Below are 6,759 nucleotides of genomic sequence, written 5' to 3'. Positions count from 1 at the left end.
TATTTCTAATGGAATTTGAAGAGGCATGTGTTCTAATTAAGATCCAACATCTTTCTAATGATGCTGTTAAGATTAGGTTCATCACTTTTCCATTGAAAGACCAAGCTAAGAAGTGGTTGTATGGGTTACGCACAAATTCCATAACCTCATAGGAACATTTCACAATTGTCTTCCTTAAGAAGTTTTTCCCAACTCACAAGACCAATAAACTTAGAAGTGTTATCCGTCAGTTTAGGCAAAAGCTTAGTGAGTCCTTTTTCAAAATTATGGAGAGATTCAAGGATCTACTCCAAGAATGTCCTCACCATGGCCTAGACTTATGTCATTTATGTCAAAAAATTTATGAGGGTATTGATTACCCAACTAAACAAATGATAGAGTCTATGTGCCCTGAGGGATTCACATCCTTTATAAATGAAGGAAAGGTATGAGAATTCTTACTTGACTTAGCTGACAAAACTCGTGAGTGGGAATCAACCAAGTGAGTGAAAGAACCATAAGAGGGAAAGGATATTTTGTGGATGGGTTAGTAGCTAAGGAAACCACTTAGATAGTCTAATCAAAAGGATTGAGGCTATTGTTCCTAGAGAGCCATCATCAGTCAATATGGTTAAGATGCGCAATTGGTGCCAGTCCCCTGGACATGTTATGGAAGAATGCCCCAACACCTCTGGGGGCATTTCCAATGAAAGTGTTAATACCTTATATCAGAATAATCCATATAGTAACACTTACAATCCAGGGTGGAGAAATCACCCAAATTTCTCCTGGAACCAGGGCAACCAAGCAGGGCCTTTCAATTTCCATAATCAAGGTCAACCTGGACCCCAAAAGCCTCCCTTTGCACAATAACCTTTTACGCCAACTACTTTTCCTAGGACAAATGTAGGATCTCATCTTATCATCAACCCCTTGGGTTTACCAACACTGGACAGGCAAGTAGGGTAATTGATTTGGAAAAAAATATGGCCCTCCTCATGACAAGCCATTAAAATCTTATGAGAGAATTCACCCAAGTTGTGTCAATTTTGCGTGAGAGGAAGAAGGAAACTTTGCCTAGTCAATCAGAGCCTAACCCTAGGCATCATCAGTCGGTTAGTTCACAAGCACCTCCTAATGTATCATTGAATGTAGTACAAGGTCGGACCCAACAAGGGCCCTTTAACCAATGTAATGTTGTTTATGCCCTTAGGAGTGGTAGAGAGTACCAATAGAGTGTTCCTAAATCTTCTTCATCTATTACTCCTGTTAACTCTCCTTCTGTTGAGGACATAAGTGTGCTTCTTGTTCCAAGTTCGTCTGATGAACCTAAAGATTCTTTTGAAACTAAAGATGATTTGGTTGAGGAAACAAAAAATGATTCTTCTGAAAAAGGGCAAATCCCTAACAGTCCTTATGTTCCTCTTGTCCCCTTTCCTAATCTCTAGGTAAACAAAAAGAAGACTGCTTCCATGAAAAAAAATTTAGAAGTCTTCAAAAAGGTAGAAGTGAACATCCCTCTTTTGGATGCCATATCCTAGATCCTTGCCGATGCAAATGTTCTGAAAGATTTGTGTACTCACAAACGTATCACTAGTCTGCCCAAAAAGGCATTCTTGGCAGGCAACATTAGTTCTATAATTACTTAGCCTATAGCTGCTAAGTATAAGGATCTTGGGAGCCCTACCATAGCCTGTGTCATAGGCAACACCTACATTGAGCATGCCTTACTTGACCTTGGCATAAGTGTGAATCTTTTGCCTTACCATGTGTATGAGCAACTAGGATTGGGAGAATTGAAAGCCACTGGAACTACTTTTCAATTGGTAGATAGATCTATTAAGATTACTAAAGGGATGGTTGAGGATGTCTTACTTAAAGTTGGGGAATTTTTATTCCCTGTTGATTTCATTGTTTTAGACATCCAACCAGTTGCCAACATTTGGGACCAGATCCCAGTTATTCTTGGTAGACCGTTCCTTACAACCACCAATGCCATAATTAATTGTAGGAACAATACCATGAAACTTTCTTTTGAAACACTTCTATGTATTTTAATGTCTTTAGGTTGAGTAAGCAACCAAATCCCCATGAGAAGGAAGTTCATATGCTCCAGGAAATTCTAGATTCCATTGAGACATATTTTGATATTGATTTTGATTTTGAATTTCAAGAGTCTATGGAACAATTGGGTGGTTTTGATAATGGAATTATGTCTGAGATTTGGAGTCTCCAATCACCTATAGAGCCCTTAGGACCCCCTTCTAATTCCATTCCCAAACCTTCTATAGTGGAGCCCCCTAACCTAGATCTTAAGGAGTTGCCATCTAATTTGAGGTATGCTTTCCTAGGGCCCGACCAGACTCTTTCTGTAATAATTTCTTCAAATTTGACTTCTAGCCAGGAAGAGGAGTTACTTAAAGTGTTAAAATACAATAAGGAAGCCCTAGGTTGGGCCATGGCTGACATCAAAGGAATTAGCCCTTCTATTGTTCAACATCATATTCACCTCATTGAGGGGTCCAAACCTTCAATGGAACCCCAAAGGAGAGCTAACCCAGTGATGAAGAAAGCCATTCAAAAAGAAATTCTAAAGTAGATAGATAATGGGATCATTTATTACATTTTTGATAGGGGCAAGAATTTTTACAATAGATCATTTGAGGCCCTCATGAAGAAATTTGGGATCACCCATAAGTTGAAGCCCTTCATTGAGTTGTCATCTTCTGCTCTGGAAGAGATCATGGATCTCCATGAACCTCTTTACATAAATGGCTAATTTTTACCCAGGTATGACCCCCTTGCATTGTCTTTGCTTATTCTTTCCATACATTGAGGACATTGCATGACTTAAGTGTGGGGGAGAAAAATCAGTTTCTTTTTGCTTTTTGTTTTTGTTTTTTTTCCCCTTTGTTTGAGTTTGTTTTTCTTTTTGTTTCTGAGCTTGCTAAGGATGAAGTCCTACTTTGGTTAATGACCATACGATTCGGTTGCTTGATGTATGAAAGAAATAATTTTGATTAAGGTATCCATCTTAAACACATAAATACCCTATTGAGAAAAAAGAAACAAGCCTGTGTCTTGAGATGGGACTCTCCTTTGAAAAATAAGAAACCCTTGTTTTACAGTGTTAGACCATATGTAAGTCTATGGGTTCCTTGTACTCTTGATTTGGAGTTGAGACATTCTTTTTAATTTGGCTTGTGTTGACAAATACACAATTTTAAATGAAGTGTGGAAAGTGGTATAAATGAAAAGTAAGAGTTGATTTCCTTAGAACTAGATAGGGCATTACGCCTCAGGAAGCGTGGTGTCTTGATCAAAATTCATAGGGAGGAAACTTCTGAAATAACTCTAGCATCACTATCTATGTGGGCATATGCAGAAAAGCGAAGCTACATAGTAACTTAGGTGTCTAGTGTTTGTTCCACCATGTCATTCAGGTCAATAGTAGTGGAGTAGGATAGAGTTTATTATAAAAAATGAGAAAGAAAATCACACAGCAGGAAAGTATGTGTAAATATCATCAATGCCTTGGAAACATGTTTGGTAAAAAACACTCCAACGCCTTATTCCTTGGCTCCCTATTACTTCACAAGTGGTCTTGCCTTAAGATAAGGATGTTTTGGAAGAGACAGGGTGAGTTCCGAATTAAGAAATATGCTTGTGCCTGGAATTGATATGGGGAAATAAAAATTCAAGTGTGGGGGTCACTCGATCAAGGGTAAGAGAAATTATCTTTGCAACGGATCGGTGTGGCCCTTACCTTTAGCCATGGTTGGGATTTCTTTTTTTTCTGAATTTTGGGTGTATATTCACTATAAATACCCACGAGACACAACTCATCCACTAGGGGTGACCTAGGGGTTTAAAGGCTTGTCGCACATGCTAACTGCTACCGTGATTCCTACGAAAGTGAGTTAGGTTTTTTATTTTTATTCTTTTTCCTTTTGTTTTTCTCGAGGACTAGCAAAGTCTAAGTGTGGGGGAATTCTGATGAGACATAAATGTGTGAAATCTTAGATAGTAAAGCATGCATTTTACATATTTAGAATGGAGCTATCTTGGGTATTATTCTCTTTTTGTAAATTTTGAATTTTAAAGGCCTTAAAGATGTGAAGCGGTCCTATTTCTTTCCATGGTTGCAAAGAGGATGAAATTCTGAGCAAGATGGATGTGTTCAATTAAAAGTACACATTTGTTTGGTCAACTATATAAGTGATTATTCTTTTCGGGCTAGAAAAATAATATGGATCAGAACTGAACGGAGATGCAGGACTAGCCTGTTTGTAGTTGTCTTAGGGGTACAAGGAATATTCCAAATGCCAACAAGGATCGATGGATCACATCCTTAAGTGATTAAAGATTCATTTTTCGTAACAACAACTACCTAGCATAGTTGGTGAGTTGTGGTGTGCAAAATCCCTTCCTTATTAGGAGGTCTCAAGTTCGAACCTCTTGCCAACCATTTTTTTGAGATTTTTTTTGAATGATTTTATCTCTCCTACTCTTCACTTAAAGAAAGGAGGTTGTCCAAGAAGGTTGTGCGATTTGAAGAGAAAGACAAGGGCATGGATGGAATTCCCAACTCAATTAAAAGATTGCCCAAAATCGTTCAAAGCAAGAAAGGTTGTCAAACGTGAAGGAGGAGAGAGAAAATATATAAAAAAATAAAAAAATGAGAGAAAAAAATAGGAAAAAGGAAGGGAAATTTGTTGGATCTCCCCTCTCCCATACGCGTGGGGCTCTCTCTCACACGTTTTCTCTCTTCTCTCCCATATTTTCTTTCCTTTTTCTCTTTATTCTCCTATTTTCCACCTTATCACTTTGGATCTAAAAAAATCTCACCTACCAATTGAGATTCCACCCAATTAAGAAACCCTTGGTTATCCTCTTCTCTCCCCTATTCCCTATAAAAGGGAGTCTATCAAACCCTAAAGGGTTGTCCTTCTCTTGCTCTCTTTTTCTCTAATTTTTAGTTGTACTCTCCTTCTAGTTCTAGTTCTAGTTTTTCTTACTTTAAACACTTTTGTAATTGGTTTTTATTTAATGAATGCAATGTTTTTATTTTTTATTTTTATGGTTCATGTTATTCAAGTTATTCAAGGTGTAATGATTTTAATTTCTAGCTCTAGGCTTAGTTCTCGGTGACAAGAACAAGATGTGGAGCATGTCTTTCAAGTTTAGTTTTTTCTCTTCAAATTTGTCTTCTCTAGAACTAGAATTTTCAGATTTGGTTTATTCCAGATCTGGTTTTTAGTACTGGTAGTATTTCAAATCTCAATCAATTTTTCAAGTTCAAGTATTGAAGTTCAAGTAAGTAGGCTTCTACAATAGTCTTCTCACCCCCTCTCATTCCCTCTTCTTACTACCCATTCAATTCTTAATTTAGGATTTAAATTTCAGTTTTTAATTTATTGCTCTCCCTTTCCCCCAAGGTTCATAGCTAGATTATGCATTTGCTTTGCCCCTCTCTAGCCATGGAACCATCCTTTTATTTTGATTATATATATTGCATCCCTTCCCCTAAAGCCAAATAGAAAAGCCCTTGTAAGAGTACTCTTTGGTCAAGTAGGGAAGCTCATATTATTTATAGTGCATCCCTCGGGCTAAGTAGAGGTACCTCCTTGTGTGCCTCTCTTTAGCTTTTCCCCTTTTTATTTTATTTTTTTACCTTTCAACACTTTTTATTTCAGCACTTTTGCTTTCAGTTATTTGCTTTTAAATTTCTTGGTTTGAGTATTTAAATTCTTAGATGAGGAATGGTTAGGGTTAGATGTAAATGGTTAGGTCGTTCAATTTTTATTCCAATTGTTATTCCAATTTCCCTAGATGTGTTGGTTAGGATGCTTTTAGATACATTTGTGTTAGGACGGTAGTTAGAAGTAGATCACCATAATCAATCGTTACACTTTCACATTACTAAAAGAAGCTAAAAATAAAGTGGCTGCTCTCCTTGTGTTTGACCCGTTAGCTACACTGATCTGTACGCTTGCGGTTACTTTTAAAATTCAAACAATATGCATAGTAGTCATAGGCACAACCTTGATCATGCTCTTCGGCTTCTGGCATCCACCAGTCACCTACTCCATAGTCAGGCCCTGTCGAGGTCGAGTCACCACCTAATGGCACTACAGTACCTGCATCATCATCTAAAAAGTGGCATATACATGGGGGTGAGCTTCCAACTTGCTCAATGAGGGGTGGGGTTTATGCAAAACCAAGGACAAGCATTCACATAAATAATATTCCATGATGACATGAATATAGAAATTAAACACATAGTCTATGATGCGTATGATGCAAGCCATTTGATTATTAAACCACCTAACAATACAACTAATTCTAGTAAATGCTACTATAGCACATTGGGCTATATCCTTGGTCTTAGAACTTGCACATCAACCACATAGCGATAAAAGCCCTAGCTGTGATTAGGAGCCTACCAGTCCGAGGATGCATTCGTTGGTCACCCAACCAACCCTTGATAACCTCCTCCTGGTAGTCACGATACTGGGATTACCATCGGCCATGCCGGACTAGTTCCCACCTTCGGCAATAATCACATCGTACTGCAAGTGTGGCATTTCGGAAAGGTTCATCGAATATATCACCATTAGGTTATCCAACACCTTACCCCCTGTTGGCAAGGGGACATAATGTGGGGAATGTCACCTAATCACAATATCCTACATGCCTTTCATAATGATACAGTTAGTATGGACCACATGACACTAGGATTACCATCAGCCATGAAACGGGTCCATTTCCAAGTATAGT

The 6,759-nt window shown here is 38.0% G+C and overlaps 1 non-coding gene across 1 annotated transcript; it reads right to left on the bottom strand.

Annotated features, from left to right (window-relative positions):
• Positions 1–206: 206 nt before the first annotated feature.
• LOC122090288 lies at positions 207–313 on the bottom strand. The gene has a single exon (XR_006143527.1). It is a non-coding gene; the product is annotated as a small nucleolar RNA R71 (small nucleolar RNA).
• Between the last annotated feature and the right edge of the window lie 6,446 nt (positions 314–6,759).

The sequence above is a fragment of the Macadamia integrifolia genome, chromosome 9 (genome assembly GCF_013358625.1).
Source record: "Macadamia integrifolia cultivar HAES 741 chromosome 9, SCU_Mint_v3, whole genome shotgun sequence".
NCBI classification, from domain to species: Eukaryota; Viridiplantae; Streptophyta; class Magnoliopsida; order Proteales; family Proteaceae; genus Macadamia; species Macadamia integrifolia.
Note: the sequence above shows the minus strand (reverse complement) of the source record. Positions and strands in the feature narration are given on the sequence as shown.